Below are 14,752 nucleotides of genomic sequence, written 5' to 3' on the forward strand. Positions count from 1 at the left end.
ACGGCCCGAAACGACCTGTTTTCCTGCCCCTAGCATTGGCAGCAGGCTTCGTTCGAGTCTAGGGACGAGGGGCTTCGGTGAGAGCTTCGCGATGATATGCTGTGGGTCCAGTAACTCCTTCCGGTTCAAAAGTTATGGCCGTCTGCAAGGGTGGGAGATCAGAACCTGCGTTACGGGAGCGTACGTTAGAAAGAATAAAGTGCGGATGGGTTGATGGGGGCGATCATACAAGCACTAATGCACCGGATCCCATCAGAACTCTGAAGTTAAGCGTGCTTGGTCCGAGAGTAGTACTAGATGGGTGACCCCCTAGGGAAGTCCTCGTGTTGCACCCCCTTTTGTGAGTACGTCAATTTTTTTTCATCATTATCAGTTGTTCTTACTGAGTGGTGCGAAAATCGATGACCTGCTAAGTGGTTGAAGAGTGCGAAGAAGGAAGGCATGACGTTCTTCGTGCGCTGATAACGAGCGGGTCCGCACAGCCTTAAATGTGCCGAAAAGCAGCATTTAAGGTCGAAAAGTGCCCAAAACGGCTCGAACTGACCTTTTTTTCCGCCCCCGGCATTAGCAGCGAGCTTTACCCTATGTTGAGGATGAGGGGCTCGGTGAGGGCTTCGCGATGATATGTTGTGGGTCCCGTAACTCCTTCCGGTTCAAAAGTTATGGCCGTTTGAAGGGTGGGAAATTAGAACCTGCGTACGGGAGCGTACGACATTAAAGAATAAAGTGCGGATGGGTTGATGGGTGCGTTCATACCAGCACTAATGCACCGGATCCTATCAGAACTCCCAAGTTAAACGTGCTTGTCCGCGAGTAGTACCAGGTTGGGTGACCCCCTGGGAAGTCCTCGTGTTGCACCCCTTTTTGCGAGTACGTCAATTTTTTTTCATCATTTCAGTTGCTCTTACTGAGGTGTGAAAATCGATGACCTGCTAGTGGTTGAAGAGTGCGAAGAAGGAAGGCACGATGTTCTTCGCGCGCTGATAACGAGTGGGTCCGCACAGCCTCTAAACGTGCTGAAAAGCAGCATTTAAGGTCGAAAAGTTCGCAAAACGGCCTCGAAAACGACCTTTTTTCCGCCCCGGCATTAGCGTGGGCTTGCCCGGGGCTAGGGGACGAGAGGCTCGGCGAGAGCTTCACGATGATATGTTGTGGGTCCCGTAACTCCTTCCGGTCAAAAGTTATGGCCGTCTGAAGGGTGGAGAATCAGAACCTGCGTTACGGAGCGTACTATAAGAAAGAATAAAGTGCGGACTGGAGTGATAGGTGCGTTCATACCAGCACTAATGCACCTGGATCCCATCAGAACTCCTGAAGTTAAGCGTGCTTGGGCGAGAGTAGTACTAGGATGGGTGGACCCCATTGGGAAGTCCTCGTGTTGCACCCCTTTTTGGCGAGTACTTCAATTTTTTTTCATCATTTCAGTTGCTCTTACTGAGGTGCGAAAATCGATGACCTGCTAGTGGTTGAAGAGTGGCGAAGAAGTAAGGCACGAATTCTTCACGCGCTGATAACGAGCACGTCCCACAGGTCTTAAACGTGCCGAAAAACAGCATTTAAGGTCGAAAAGAGTGCCCAAAACGGCTCGATATGAACCTTTTTCCGCCCCCGGCAATTAGCGGCGGGCTTCGACCGGGGCATGGGATGAGAGGGCAGGCGAGAGCTTCGCGATGATATGATGTGGGTCCCGTAACTCCTTCCGGTCAAAAAGTTATGGCCGTCTGAAGGGTGGGAGATCAGAACCTGCGTACGGGAGCGTACGACATGAAAGAATAAAGTGCGGACGGGTTGATGGGTGCGATCATACAAGCACTAATGCACCGGATCCCATCAGAACTCCGAAGTTAAGCATGCTTGTCCGAGAGTAGTACTAGGATTGGTGACCCCCTGGGAAGTCCTCGTGTTGCGCCCCTTTTTGCGAGTACGTCAATTTTTTTTCATCATTTCAGTTGCTCTTACTGAGGTGCGAAAATCGATGACCTGCTAGTGGTTGAAGAGTGCGAAGAAGGAAGGCACGAAGTTTTTCCCGCGCTGATAACGAGCGGGTCCCACAGTCTTAAACGTGCCGAAATGAAGCATTTAAGGTCGAAAAGTACCCGAAACGGCTCGAAATGACCTTTTTTCTGCCCTTGGCATTTGCGGCAACCTTTGACCGGGGCTAAGGATGAGGAGCTCGGCGAGAGCTTCGCGATGATATGCTGTGGGTCCCGTAACTCCTTCCGGTTCAAAAGTTATGGCGGTCTGAATGGTGGGAGATCAGAACCTGCGTACGGGAGCGTACAACATGAAAGAATAGAGTGCGGATGGGCTGATGGATGCGATCATACCAGCCTTAATGCATCGGATCATATCAGAACTCCGAAGTTAAGCGTGCTTGGCCGAGAGTAGTACTAGGATGGGTGACCCCTAGGAAGTCCTCGTGTTGCACCCCTTTTTGCGAGTACGTCAATTTTTTTTCGTCATTTCAGTTGCTCTTACTGAGGTGCGAAAATCGATGACCTGCTAGTGCTTGAAGAGTGCGAAGAAGGAAGGCACGAAGTTCTTCCCGCGCTGATAACGAGCGGGTCCCACAGCCTTAAACGTGCCGAAATGAAGCATTTAAGGTCGAAAAGTACCCGAAACGGCTCAAAATGACCTTTTTTCTGCCCTCGGCATTTGCGGGAACCTTTGACCGGGGCTAGGGATGAGGTGCTCGGCGAGAGCTTCGCGATGATATGTTGTGGGTCCCGTAACTCCTTCCGGATCAAAAGTTATGGCCGTCAGAAGGGTGGGAGATCAGAACCTGCGTACGGGAGCATACGACATGAAATAATAAAGTGCGGACGGGTTGATGGGTGCGATCATACAAGCACTAATGCACCGGATCCCATCAAAACTCTGAAGTTAAGCGTGCTTGTCCGAGAGTAGTACTAGGATGGGTGACCCCCTAGGAAGTCCTCGTGTTGCACCCCTTTTTGCGAGTAAGTCAATTTTTTTTTCATCATTTCAGTTGCTCTTACTGAGGAACGAAAATCGATGACATGCTAGTGGTTGAAGAGTGCGAATTAGGAAGGCACGAAGTTCTTAGCGCGCTGATAACGAGTGGGTCCCACGGCCTTAAACTTGCCGAAAATTAGAATTTAAGGTCGAAAAGTGCCCAAAACGGCCCGAAACGACCGGTTTTCCGCCCCCAGCATTGGCAGCGGGCTTTGCTCAAGTTAGGGACGAGGGGCTCGGTGAGAGCTTCGCGATGATATGCTGTGGGTCCCGTAACACCTTCCGGTTCAAAAGTTATGGCCGTCTGAAGGGTGGGAGATCAGAACCTGAGTACGAGAGCGTACGACGTGAAAGAATAAAGTGCGGATGGGTTGATGGGTGCGATCATACCAGCACTAATGCACCGGATCCCATCAGAACTCCGAAGTTAAGCTTGCTTGGGCGAGAGTAGTACTAAGATGGGTGACCCCCTGGGAAGTCCTCGTGTTGCACCCCTTTTTGCGAGTACGTCAATTTTTTTTTCATCATTTCAGTTGCTCTTACTGAGGTGAGAAAATCGATGACCTGCTAATGCTTGAAGAGTGCGAAGAAGGAAGGCACGAAGTTCTTCGCGCGCTGATAACGAGTGGGTCGCACAGCCTTAAACGTGCCGAAAAGCAACATTTAAGGTCAAAAAGTGCCCAAAACGGCTCAAAACGATCTTTTTTCCGCCCCCGGCATTGGCGGCTGGCTTCGCTCTAGGCAGGGGTCGAGGGGCTCGGTGAGAGCTTCGCGATGATATGTTGTGGGTCCCGTAACTCCTTCCGGATCAAAAGTTATGGCGGTCTGAAGGGTGGGAGATCAGAACCTGCGTACGGGAGCATACGACATGAAATAATAAAGTGCGGACGGGTTGATGGGTGCGATCATACAAGCACTAATGCACCGGATCCCATCAAAACTCTGAAGTTAAGCGTGCTTGTCCGAGAGTAGTACTAGGATGGATGACCCCCTAGGAAGTCCTCGTGTTGCACCCCTTTTTGCGAGTACGTCAATTTTTTTTTCATCATTTCAGTTGCTCTTACTGAGGAACGAAAATCGATGACATGCTAGTGGTTGAAGAGTGCGAATTAGGAAGGCACGAAGTTCTTAGCGCGCTGATAACAAGTGGGTCCCACGGCCTTAAACTTGCCGAAAATTAGAATTTATAGTCGAAAAGTGCCCAAAACGGCCCGAAACGACCGGTTTTCCGCCCCCAGCATTGGCAGCGGGCTTTGCTCAAGTCTAGGGACGAGGGGCTCGGTGAGAGCTTCGCGATGATATGCTGTGGGTCCCGTAACTCCTTCCGGTTCAAAAGTTATGGCCGTCTGAAGGGTGGGAGATCAGAACCTGAGTACGAGAGCGTACGACGTGAAAGAATAAAGTGCGGATGGGTTGATGGGTGCGATCATACCAGCACTAATGCACCGGATCCCATCAGAACTCCGAAGTTAAGCTTGTTTGGGCGAGAGTAGTACTAGGATGGGTGACCCCCTGGGAAGTCCTCGTGTTGCACCCATTGTTGCGAGTACGTCAATTTTTTTTTCATCATTTCAGTTGCTCTTACTGAGGTGAGAAAATTGATGACCTGCTAATGCTTGAAGAGTGCGAAGAAGGAAGGCACGAAGTTCTTCGCGCGCTGATAACGAGTGGGTCGCACAGCCTTAAACGTGCCGAAAAGCAACATTTAAGGTCAAAAAGTGCCCAAAACGGCTCAAAACGATCTTTTTTCCGCCCCCAGCATTGGCGGCTGGCTTCGCTCTAGGTAGGGGTCGAGGGGCTCGGTGAGAGCTTCGCGATGATATGCTGTGGGTCCCGTAACTCTTTCCGGTTCAAAAGTTATGGCCGTCTGAAGGGTGGGAGATCAGAACTTGCGTACGGGAGCGTACGACATGAAAGAATAAAGTGCGGGCGGGTTGATGGGTGCGATCATACCAGCACTAATGCACCAGATTTCATCAGAACTGCGAAGTTAAGCATGCTTGTCCGAGAGTAGTACTAGGATTGGTGACCCCCTGGGAAGTCCTCGTGTTGCACCCCTTTTTGCGAGTACGTCAATTTTTTTTCATCATTTCAGTTGCTCTTACTGAGGTGCGAAAATCGATGACCTGCTAGTGGTTGAAGAGTGTGAAGAAGGAAGGCACGAAGTTCTTCGCGCGCTGATAACGAGTGGGTCGCACAGCCTTAAACGTGCCGAAAAGCATCATTTAAGGTCAAAAAGTGCCCAAAACGGCTCAAAACGACCTTTTTTCCGCCCCCGGCATTGGCGGCTGGCTTCACTCTAGGCAGGGGTCGAGGGGCTCGGTGAGAGCATCGCGATGATATGCTGTGGGTCCCGTAACTCGTTCCGGTTCAAAAGTTATGGCCGTCTGAAGGGTGGGAGATCAGAACTTGCGTACGGGAGCGTACGACATGAAAGAATAAAGTGCGGACGGGTTGATGGGTGCGATCATACCAGCACTAATGCACCGGATTCCATCAGAACTGCGAAGTTAAGTGTGCTTGGGTGAGAGTAGAACTAGGATGGGTGACCCCCTGGGAAGTCCACGTGTTGCACCCCTTTTTGCGAGTACGTCAATTTTTTTACATCATTTCAGTTGCTCTTACTGAGGTGCGAAAATCGATGACCTGCTAGTGCTTGAAGAATTTTTTTTTATCATTTCAGTTGCTCTTACTGAGGTGCGAAAATCGATGACCTGCTAGTGCTTGAAGAGTGCGAAGATGGAAGGCACGAAGTTCTTCGCGCGCTGATAAGGAGCGGGTCGCACAGCCTTAAACGTGCCGAAAAGCAGCATTCAAGGTCGAAAAGTGCCCAAAACGGCTCAAAACGACCTTTTTTCTGCCCCCGGCATTGGCGGCGGGCTTCGCCCTAGGCAGGGGACGAGGGGCTCAGTGAGAGCTTCGCGATTATATGCTGTGGGTCCCGTAACTCCTTCCGGTTCAAAAGTTATGGCCGTCTGAAGGGTGGGAGATCAGAACCTGCGTGCAAGAGCGTACGACATGAAAGAATAAAGTGCGGACGGGTTGATAGGTGCGATCATAGCAGCACTAATGCACCGGATCCCATCAGAACTCCGAAGTTAAGCGTGCTTGGGCGAGAGTAGTACTAGGATGGGTGACCCATTGGGAAGTCCTCGTGTTGTACCCCTTTTTGTGAGTACTTCAATTTTTTTTCATCATTTCAGTTGCACTTACTGAGGTGAGAAAATCGATGACCTGCTAGTGGTTGAAGAGTGCGAAGAGTAAGGCACGAAGTTCTTCGCGCGCTGATAACGAGCGGGTCCCACTGCCTCAAACGTGCCGAAAAGCAGCATTTAAGGTCGAAAAGTTCCCAAAACGGCATTTGCGGAGGGCTTTTTCCCGGGGCTGGGGACGAGGGGTTCGGCGAGAGCTTTGCGATGATATGCTGTGGGTCCCGTAACTCCTTCCGGTTCAAAAGTTATGGCCGTCTGAAGGGTGAGAGATCAGAACCTGCGTACGGGAGCGTACGACATGAAAGAATAAAGTGCGGACGGGTTGATGGGTGCGATCATACAAGCACTAATGCACCAGATCCCGTCAAAACTCTGAAGTTAAGCATGCTTGTCCGAGAGTAGTACTAGGATTGGTGACCCCCTGGGAAGTCCTCGTGTTGCACCCCTTTTTGCGAGTACGTCAATTTTTTTTCATCATTTCAGTTGCTCTTACTGAGGTGCGAAAATTGATGACCTGCTAGTGGTTGAAGAGTGCGAAGAAGGAAGGCACGAAGTTCTTCCCGCGCCGATAACGAGCGGGTCCTACAGCCTTAAACGTGCCGAAATGCAGCATTTAAGGTCGAAAAGTACCCGAAACGGCTCGAAATGACCTTTTTTCTGCACTCGGCATTTGCGGCGACCTTCGACCAGGGCTAGGGATGAGGGGCTCAGCGAGAGCTTCGCGATGATATGCTGTGGGTCCCGTAACTCCTTCCGGTTCAAAAGTTATGGCGGTCTGAAGGGTGGGAGATCAGAACCTGCGTACGGGAGCGTACAACATGAAAGAATAGAGTGCGGATGGGCTGATGGGTGCGATCATACCAGCCTTAATGCATCGGATCATATCAGAACTCCGAAGTTAAGCGTGCTTGGCCGAGAGTAGAACTAGGATGGGTGACCCCTGGGAAGTCCTCGTGTTGCACCCCTTTTTGCGAGTACGTCAATTTTTTTTCGTCATTTCAGTTGCTCTTACTGGGGTGCGAAAATCGATGACCTGCTAGTGCTTGAAGAGTGTGAAGAAGGAAGGCATGAAGTTCTTCGCGCGCTGATAACGAGTGGGTCCCACAGCCTCAAACGTGCCGAAAAGAAGCATTTAAGGTCGAAAAGTACCCAAAACGGCTCGAAACGACCTTTTTTCCGCCCCCGGCATTGGCCGCAAGCTTTCCCCTGTGTTGGGGATGAGGTGCTCGGCGAGAGCTTCGCGATGATATGTTGTGGGTCCCGTAACTCCTTCCGGATCAAAAGTTATGGCCGTCTGAAGGGTGGGAGATCAGAACCTGCGTACGGGAGCATACGACATGAAATAATAAAGTGCGGACGGGTTGATGGGTGCGATCATACAAGCACTAATGCATCGGATCCCATCAAAACTCTGAAGTTAAGCGTGCTTGTCCGAGAGTAGTACTAGGATGGTTGACCCCCTAGGAAGTCCTCGTGTTGCACCCCTTTTTGCGAGTACGTCAATTTTTTTTCATCATTTCAGTTGCTCTTACTGAGGTACGAAAATCGATGACCTGCTATTGGTTGAAGAGTGCGAATTAGGAAGGCACGAAGTTCTTAGCGCGCTGATAACGAGTGGGTCCCACGGCCTTAAACTTGCCGAAAATAAGCATTTAAGGACGAAAAATGCCCAAAACGCCCGAAACGACCGGTTTTCCGCCCCCAGCATTGGCAGCGAGGTTTGCTCGAGTCTAGGGACGAGGGGCTCGGTGAGAGCTTCGCGATGATATGCTGTGGGTCCCGTAACTCCTTCCGGTTCAAAAGTTATGGCCGTCTGAAGGGTGGGAGATCAGAACCTGAGTACGAGAGCGTACGACGTGAAAGAATAAAGTGCGGATGGGTTGATGGGTGCGATCATACAAGCACTAATGCACCGGATCCCATCAAAAACTCTGAAGTTAAGCGTGCTTGTCCGAGAGTAGTACTAGGATTGGTGACCCCCTGGGAAGTCCTAGTGTTGCACCCCTTTTTGCGAGTACGTCAATTTTTTTCATCATTTCAGTTGCTCTTACTGAGGTGCGAAAATCGATGACCTGCTAGTGGTTGAAGAGTGAGAAGAAGGAAGGCACGAAGTTCTTCCCGCGCTGATAACGAGCGGGTCCCACATCCTTAAACGTGGCGAAATGCAGCATTTAAGGTCGAAAAGTACCCAAAACGGCTCGAAACGACCTTTTTTCCGCCCCCGGCATTGGCCGCAAGCTTTGCCCTGTGTTGGGGACGAGGTGCTCGGCGAGAGCTTCGCGATGATATGTTGTGGGTCCCGTAACTCCTTCCGGATCAAAAGTTATGGCCGTCTGAAGGGTGGGAGATCAGAACCTGCGTACGGGAGCATACGACATGAAATAATAAAGTGCGGACGGGTTGATGGGTGCGATCATACAAGCACTAATGCACCGGATCCCATCAAAACTCTGAAGTTAAGCGTGCTTGTCCGAGAGTAGTACTAGGATGGTTGACCCCCTAGGAAGTCCTCGTGTTGCACCTGTTTTTGCGAGTACGTCAATTTTTTTTTCATCATTTCAGTTGCTCTTACTGAGGTACGAAAATCGATGACCTGCTATTGGTTGAAGAGTGCGAATTAGGAAGGCACGAAGTTCTTAGCGCGCTGATAACGAGTGGGTCCCACGGCCTTAAACTTGCCGAAAATAAGCATTTAAGGTCGAAAAGTGCCCAAAACGCCCGAAACGACTGGTTTTCCGCCCCCAGCATTGGCAGCGAGGTTTGCTCGAATCTAGGGACGAGGGGCTCGGTGAGAGCTTCGCGATGATATGCTGTGGGTCCCGTAACTCCTTCCGGTTCAAAAGTTATGGCCGTCTGAAGGGTGGGAGATCAGAACCTGAGTACGAGAGCGTACGACGTGAAAGAATAAAGTGCGGATGGGTTGATGGGTGCGATCATACAAGCACTAATGCACCGGATCCCATCAAAAACTCTGAAGTTAAGCGTGCTTGTCCGAGAGTAGTACTAGGATTGGTGACCCCCCTGGGAAGTCCTAGTGTTGCACCCCTTTTTTGCGAGTACGTCAATTTTTTTTCATCATTTCAGTAGCTCTTACTGAGGTGCGAAAATCGATGACCTGCTAGTGGTTGAAGAGTGAGAAGAAGGAAGGCACGAAGTTCTTCCCGCGCTGATAACGAGCGGGTCCCACAGCCTTAAACGTGGCGAAATGCAGCATTTAAGGACGAAAAGTACCCAAAACGGCTCGAAATGACCTTTTTTCTGCCCTCGGCATTTGCGGCGACCTTCGACTGGGGCTAGGGATGAGGGGCTCGGCGAGAGCTTCGCGATGATATGTTGTGGGTCCCGTAAGTTAAGCGTGCTTGGCCGAGAGTAGTACTAGGATGGGTGACCCCTGGGAAGTCCTCGTGACCCCTTTTTGCGAGTACGTAAATTTTTTTTCATCATTTCAGTTGCTCTTACTGAGGTGCGAAAATCGATGACCTGCTAGTGCTTGAAGAGTATGAAGAAGGAAGGCACGAAGTTCTTCGCGCGCTGATAACGAGTGGGTCCCACAGCCTCAAACGTGTCGAAAAAGTACCCAAAACGGCTCGAAACGACCTTTTTTTCGCCCCCGGCATTGGCCGTAAGCTTTGCCCAGTGTTGGGGACGAGGTGCTCGGCGAGAGCTTCGCGATGATATGTAGTGGGTCCCGTAACTCCTTCCGGATCAAAAGTTATGGCCGTCTGAAGGGTGGGTGATCAGAACCTGCGTACGGGAACGTACGACATGAAATAATAAAGTGCGGACGGATTGATGGGTGCGATCATACAAGCACTAATGCACCGGATCCCATCAAAAACTCTGAAGTTAAGCGTGCTTGTCCGAGAGTAGTACTAGGATTGGTGACCCCCTGGGAAGTCCTAGTGTTGCACCCCTTTTTGCGAGTACGTCAATTTTTTTTCATCATTTCAGTAGCTCTTACTGAGGTGCGAAAATCGATGACCTGCTAGTGGTTGAAGAGTGAGAAGAAGGAAGGCACGAAGTTCTTCCCGCGCTGATAACGAGCGGGTCCCACAGCCTTAAACGTGGCGAAATGCAGCATTTAAGGACGAAAAGTACCCAAAACGGCTCGAAATGACCTTTTTTCTGCCCTCGGCATTTGCGGCGACCTTCGACTGGGGCTAGGGATGAGGGGCTCGGCGAGAGCTTCGCGATGATATGTTGTGGGTCCCGTAAGTTAAGCGTGCTTGGCCGAGAGTAGTACTAGGATGGGTGACCCCTGGGAAGTCCTCGTGACCCCTTTTTGCGAGTACGTAAATTTTTTTTCATCATTTCAGTTGCTCTTACTGAGGTGCGAAAATCGATGACCTGCTAGTGCTTGAAGAGTATGAAGAAGGAAGGCACGAAGTTCTTCGCGCGCTGATAACGAGTGGGTCCCACAGCCTCAAACGTGTCGAAAAGAAGCATTTAAGGTCGAAAAGTACCCAAAACGGCTCGAAACGACCTTTTTTTCGCCCCCGGCATTGGCCATAAGCTTTGCCCAGTGTTGGGGACGAGGTGCTCGGCGAGAGCTTCGCGATGATATGTAGTGGGTCCCGTAACTCCTTCCGGATCAAAAGTTATGGCCGTCTGAAGGGTGGGTGATCAGAACCTGCGTACGGGAACGTACGACATGAAATAATAAAGTGCGGACGGGTTGATGGGTGCGATCATACAAGCACTAATGCACCGGATCCCATCAAAACTCTGAAGTTAAGCGTGCTTGTCCGAGAGTAGTACTAGGATGGGTGACCCCCTAGGAAGTCCTCGTGTTGCACCCCTTTTTGCGAGTACGTCAATTTTTTTTCATCAATTCAGTTGCTCTTACAGAGGTGCGAAAATCGATGACCTGCTAGTGGTTGAAGAGTGGGAAGAAGGAAGGCACGAAGTCCTTTGCACGCTGATAACGAGCGGGTCCCACAGCCTTAAACGTGCCGAAAAGCAGCATTTAAGGTCGAAAAGTGCCCAAAATGGCTCGAAACGACCTTTTTTCCACCCCCGGCATTAGCGGAAGGATTGCCCGGGTTCATGGATGGGGGGCTCGGCGAGAGCTTCGCGATGATATGCTGTGGGTCCCGTAACTCCTTCCGGTTCAAAAGTTATGGCCGTCTGAAGGGTGGGAGATCAGAACCTGCGTTCAGGAGCGTACGATAAGAAAAAATAATGTGCGGATGGGTTGATGGGTACGTTCATACCAGCACTAATGCACCGGATCCCATCAAAACTCCGAAGTTAAACCTGCTTGTCCGAGAGTAGTACTAGTATGGGTAACCCCCTGGGAAGTCCTCGTGTTGCACCCTTTTTTGTGAGTACGTCAATTTTTTTTCATCATTTCAGTTGCTCTTACTGAGGTACGAAAATCGATGACCTGCTAGTGGTTGAAGAGTGCGAATAAGGAAGGCACGAAGTTCTTATAGCGCTGATAACGAGCGGGTCCCACAGCCTTAAACGTGCCGAAAATAAGCATTTATGGTCGAAATGTGCCCAAAACGGCTCGAAACGACCTGTTTTCCGCCCCCGGCATTGGCAGTGGGCTTCACCCGAGGCTGCGGACGAGGGGCTCGGTGAGAGCTTCTCGATGATATGCTGTGGGTCCCGCAACTCCTTCCGGTAGTTATGGCCGTCTGAAGGGTGGGAGATCAGAACCTGCGTACGAGAGCGTACGACGTGAAAGAATAAAGTGCGGACGGGTTGATGGGTGCGATCATACCAGCACTAATGCACCGGATCCCATCAGAACTCCGAAGTTAAGCGTGCTTGGGCGAGAGTAGTACTAGGATGGGTGACCCCCTGGGAAGTCCTCGTGTTGCATCCCTTTTTGCGAGTACGTCAATTTTTTTTTTCATCATTTCAGTTGCTCTTACTGAGATGCGAAAATCGATGACCTGCTAGTGCTTGAAGAGTGCGAAGAAGGAAGGCACGAAGTTCTTCGTGCGCTGATAACGAGCGGGTCCCACAGCCTTAAACGTGCCGAAAAGCAGCATTTAAGGATGAAAAGTGCTCAAAACGGCTCGAAATGACCTGTTTTCCGCTCCCGACATTTGTGGCGGGCTTTGCCCGAGGCTGGGGACGAGGGGCTCGGCGAGAGCTTCGCGATAATATGCTGTAGGTCCCGTAACTCCTTCCGGTTCAAAAGTTATGGCCGTCTGAAGGGTGGGAGATCAGAACCTGCGTACGGGAGCGTACGACATGAAAGAATAAAGTGCGGACGGGTTGATGGATGCGATCATACAAGCACTAATGCACCGAATCCCATCAAAACTCTGAAGTTAAGCGTGCTTGTCCGAGAGTAGTACTAGGATGGGTGACCCCCTGGGAAGTCCTCGTGTTGCACCCATTTTTGCGAGTACGTCAATTTTTTTTCATCATTTCAGTTGCTCTTACTGAGGTACGAAAATCGATGACCTGCTAGTGGTTGAAGAGTGCGAAGAAGGAAGGCACGAAGTTCTTCCCGCGCTGATAACGAGCGGGTCCCAAAGCCTTAAACGTGCCGAAATGCAGCATTTAAGGTCGAAAAGTACCCGAAACGGCTCGAAATGACCTTTTTTATGCCCTCGGCAATAGCGGCGAGCTTCGACCGGGGCTTGGGATGAGGGGCTCAGCGAGAGCTTCGCGATGATATGTTGTAGGTCCCGTAACTCCTTCCGGTTCAAAAGTTATGGCCGTCTGAAGGGTGGGAGATCAGAACCTGCGTTCGGGAGCGTACGATAAGAAAAAATAAAGTGCGGATGGGTTGATGGGTACGTTCATACCAGCACTAATGCACCGGATCCCATCAGAACTCCGAAGTTAAACGTGCTTGTCCGAGAGTAGTACTAGGATGGGTAACCCCCTGGGAAGTCCTCGTGTTGCACCCTTTTTTGCGAGTACGTCAATTTTTTTTCATCATTTCAGTTGCTCTTACTGAGGTACGAAAATCGATGACTTGCTAGTGGTTGAAGAGTGCGAATAAGGAAGGCACGAAGTTCTTATCGCGCTGATAACGAGCGGGTCCCACAGCCTTAAACGTGGCGAAAATAAGCATTTTAGGTCGAAAAGTGCCCAAAACGGCTCGAAACGACCTGTTTTCCGCCCCCGGCATTGGCAGTGGGCTTCGCCCGAGGCTGCGGACGAGGGGCTCGGTGAGAGCTTCGCGATGATATGCTGTGGGTCCCGCAACTCCTTCCGGTAGTTATGGCCGTTTGAAGGGTGGGAGATCAGAACCTGCGTACGAGAGCGTACGACGTGAAAGAATAAAGTGCGGACGGGTTGATGCGTGTGATCATTCCAGCACTAATGCACCGGATCCCATCAGAACTCCGAAGTTAAGCGTGCTTGGGCGAGAGTAGTACTAGGATGGGTGACCCCCTGGGAAGTCCTCGTGTCGCACCCCTTTTTGCGAGTACGTCAATTTTTTTTTCATCATTTCAGTTGCTCTTACTGAGATGCGAAAATCGATGACCTGCTAGTGCTTGAAGAGTGCGAAGAAAGAAGGCACGAAGTTCTTCGTGCGCTGATAACGAGCGGGTCCCACAGCCTTAAACGTGCCGAAAAGCAGCATTTAAGGATGAAAAGTGCCCAAAACGGCTCGAAATGACCTATTTTCCGCTCCCGGCATTAGTGGCGGGCTTCGCCCGAGGTTGGGGACGAGGGGCTCGGCGAGAGCTACGCGATGATATGCTGTAGGTCCCGTAACTCCTTCCGGTTCAAAAGTTATGGCCGTCTGAAGGGTGGGAGATCAGAACCTGCGTACGGGAGCGTACGACATAAAAGAATAAAGTGCGGACGGGTTGATGGATGCGATCATACAAGCACTAATGCACCGGATCCCATCAAAACTCTGAAGTTAAGCGTGCTTGTCCGAGAGTAGTACTAGGATGGGTGACCCCCTGGGAAGTCCTCGTGTTGCACCCCTTTTTGCGAGTATGTCAATTTTTTTTCATCATTTCAGTTGCTCTTACTAAGGTGCGAAAATCGCTGACCTGCTAGTGGTTGAAGAGTGCGAAGAAGGAAGGCACGAAGTTCTTCCCGCGCTGATAACGAGCGGGTCCCAAAGCCTTAAACGTGCCGAAATGCAGCATTTAAGGTCGAAAAGTACCCGAAACGGCTCGAAATGACATTTTTTCCACCCCCGTCATTAGCGGCGAGCTTTGCCCTGTGTTGGGGACGAGGGGCTCGGCGAGAGCTTCGCGATAATATGCTGTAGGTCCCGTAACTCCTTTCGGTTCAAAAGTTATGGCCGTCTGAAGGGTGGGAGATCAGAACCTGCGTACGGGAGCGTACGACATGAAAGAATAGAGTGCGGAAGGGCTGATGGGTGCGATCATACCAGCACTAATGCACCGGATCCCATTAGAACTCCGAAGTTAAGCGTACTTGGGCGAGAGTAGTACTAGGATGGGTGACCCCCTGGGAAGTCCTCGTGTTGCACCCCTTTTTGCAAGTAAGTCAATTTTTTTCATCATTTCAGTTGCTCTTACTGAGGTGTGAAAATCGATGACCTGCTAGTGGTTGAAGAGTGCGAAGAAGGTAGGCACGAAGTTCTTCGCGCGCTGATAACGAGTGGG

At 50.8% G+C, this 14,752-nt stretch overlaps 14 non-coding genes and 13 pseudogenes across 14 annotated transcripts; all 27 read left to right on the forward strand.

Annotated features, from left to right (window-relative positions):
* The first annotated feature begins 215 nt into the window (after window positions 1-215).
* LOC121773044 lies at window positions 216-335 on the forward strand (annotated as a pseudogene).
* A 407-nt stretch (window positions 336-742) lies between these two features.
* On the forward strand, window positions 743-861 carry LOC121773012. Its single transcript, XR_006044619.1, has one exon. It is a non-coding gene; the product is annotated as a 5S ribosomal RNA (ribosomal RNA).
* Window positions 862-1,264: 403 nt separating this feature from the next.
* LOC121773026 lies at window positions 1,265-1,387 on the forward strand (annotated as a pseudogene).
* Window positions 1,388-1,793: 406 nt separating this feature from the next.
* On the forward strand, window positions 1,794-1,912 carry LOC121773015. The gene has a single exon (XR_006044622.1). It is a non-coding gene; the product is annotated as a 5S ribosomal RNA (ribosomal RNA).
* Window positions 1,913-2,313: 401 nt separating this feature from the next.
* Window positions 2,314-2,431, forward strand: LOC121773032 (annotated as a pseudogene).
* Window positions 2,432-2,832: 401 nt separating this feature from the next.
* Window positions 2,833-2,951, forward strand: LOC121773001. The gene has a single exon (XR_006044609.1). It is a non-coding gene; the product is annotated as a 5S ribosomal RNA (ribosomal RNA).
* A 401-nt stretch (window positions 2,952-3,352) lies between these two features.
* LOC121772871 lies at window positions 3,353-3,471 on the forward strand. The gene has a single exon (XR_006044483.1). It is a non-coding gene; the product is annotated as a 5S ribosomal RNA (ribosomal RNA).
* A 402-nt stretch (window positions 3,472-3,873) lies between these two features.
* LOC121773024 lies at window positions 3,874-3,992 on the forward strand. The gene has a single exon (XR_006044630.1). It is a non-coding gene; the product is annotated as a 5S ribosomal RNA (ribosomal RNA).
* Window positions 3,993-4,394: 402 nt separating this feature from the next.
* LOC121772905 lies at window positions 4,395-4,513 on the forward strand. The gene has a single exon (XR_006044516.1). It is a non-coding gene; the product is annotated as a 5S ribosomal RNA (ribosomal RNA).
* Window positions 4,514-4,915: 402 nt separating this feature from the next.
* Window positions 4,916-5,034, forward strand: LOC121773049 (annotated as a pseudogene).
* Window positions 5,035-5,435: 401 nt separating this feature from the next.
* LOC121772972 lies at window positions 5,436-5,554 on the forward strand. Its single transcript, XR_006044582.1, has one exon. It is a non-coding gene; the product is annotated as a 5S ribosomal RNA (ribosomal RNA).
* A 469-nt stretch (window positions 5,555-6,023) lies between these two features.
* On the forward strand, window positions 6,024-6,142 carry LOC121772927. Its single transcript, XR_006044538.1, has one exon. It is a non-coding gene; the product is annotated as a 5S ribosomal RNA (ribosomal RNA).
* Window positions 6,143-6,515: 373 nt separating this feature from the next.
* LOC121773037 lies at window positions 6,516-6,634 on the forward strand (annotated as a pseudogene).
* Window positions 6,635-7,035: 401 nt separating this feature from the next.
* LOC121773036 lies at window positions 7,036-7,153 on the forward strand (annotated as a pseudogene).
* A 401-nt stretch (window positions 7,154-7,554) lies between these two features.
* On the forward strand, window positions 7,555-7,673 carry LOC121773033 (annotated as a pseudogene).
* Window positions 7,674-8,073: 400 nt separating this feature from the next.
* LOC121773045 lies at window positions 8,074-8,193 on the forward strand (annotated as a pseudogene).
* Window positions 8,194-8,593: 400 nt separating this feature from the next.
* LOC121773038 lies at window positions 8,594-8,712 on the forward strand (annotated as a pseudogene).
* A 401-nt stretch (window positions 8,713-9,113) lies between these two features.
* LOC121773056 lies at window positions 9,114-9,234 on the forward strand (annotated as a pseudogene).
* Window positions 9,235-9,982: 748 nt separating this feature from the next.
* LOC121773046 lies at window positions 9,983-10,102 on the forward strand (annotated as a pseudogene).
* A 766-nt stretch (window positions 10,103-10,868) lies between these two features.
* On the forward strand, window positions 10,869-10,987 carry LOC121773002. The gene has a single exon (XR_006044610.1). It is a non-coding gene; the product is annotated as a 5S ribosomal RNA (ribosomal RNA).
* A 400-nt stretch (window positions 10,988-11,387) lies between these two features.
* On the forward strand, window positions 11,388-11,506 carry LOC121773048 (annotated as a pseudogene).
* A 396-nt stretch (window positions 11,507-11,902) lies between these two features.
* Window positions 11,903-12,021, forward strand: LOC121772841. Its single transcript, XR_006044454.1, has one exon. It is a non-coding gene; the product is annotated as a 5S ribosomal RNA (ribosomal RNA).
* Window positions 12,022-12,424: 403 nt separating this feature from the next.
* On the forward strand, window positions 12,425-12,543 carry LOC121773035 (annotated as a pseudogene).
* Window positions 12,544-12,944: 401 nt separating this feature from the next.
* On the forward strand, window positions 12,945-13,063 carry LOC121772974. The gene has a single exon (XR_006044584.1). It is a non-coding gene; the product is annotated as a 5S ribosomal RNA (ribosomal RNA).
* Window positions 13,064-13,459: 396 nt separating this feature from the next.
* LOC121772895 lies at window positions 13,460-13,578 on the forward strand. Its single transcript, XR_006044507.1, has one exon. It is a non-coding gene; the product is annotated as a 5S ribosomal RNA (ribosomal RNA).
* A 402-nt stretch (window positions 13,579-13,980) lies between these two features.
* LOC121773005 lies at window positions 13,981-14,099 on the forward strand. The gene has a single exon (XR_006044613.1). It is a non-coding gene; the product is annotated as a 5S ribosomal RNA (ribosomal RNA).
* A 401-nt stretch (window positions 14,100-14,500) lies between these two features.
* LOC121772859 lies at window positions 14,501-14,619 on the forward strand. The gene has a single exon (XR_006044471.1). It is a non-coding gene; the product is annotated as a 5S ribosomal RNA (ribosomal RNA).
* The last annotated feature ends 133 nt before the right edge of the window (window positions 14,620-14,752 follow it).

Source organism: Salvia splendens, chromosome 16 (assembly GCF_004379255.2).
Source record: "Salvia splendens isolate huo1 chromosome 16, SspV2, whole genome shotgun sequence".
In the NCBI taxonomy this organism is placed as follows: Eukaryota; Viridiplantae; Streptophyta; class Magnoliopsida; order Lamiales; family Lamiaceae; genus Salvia; species Salvia splendens.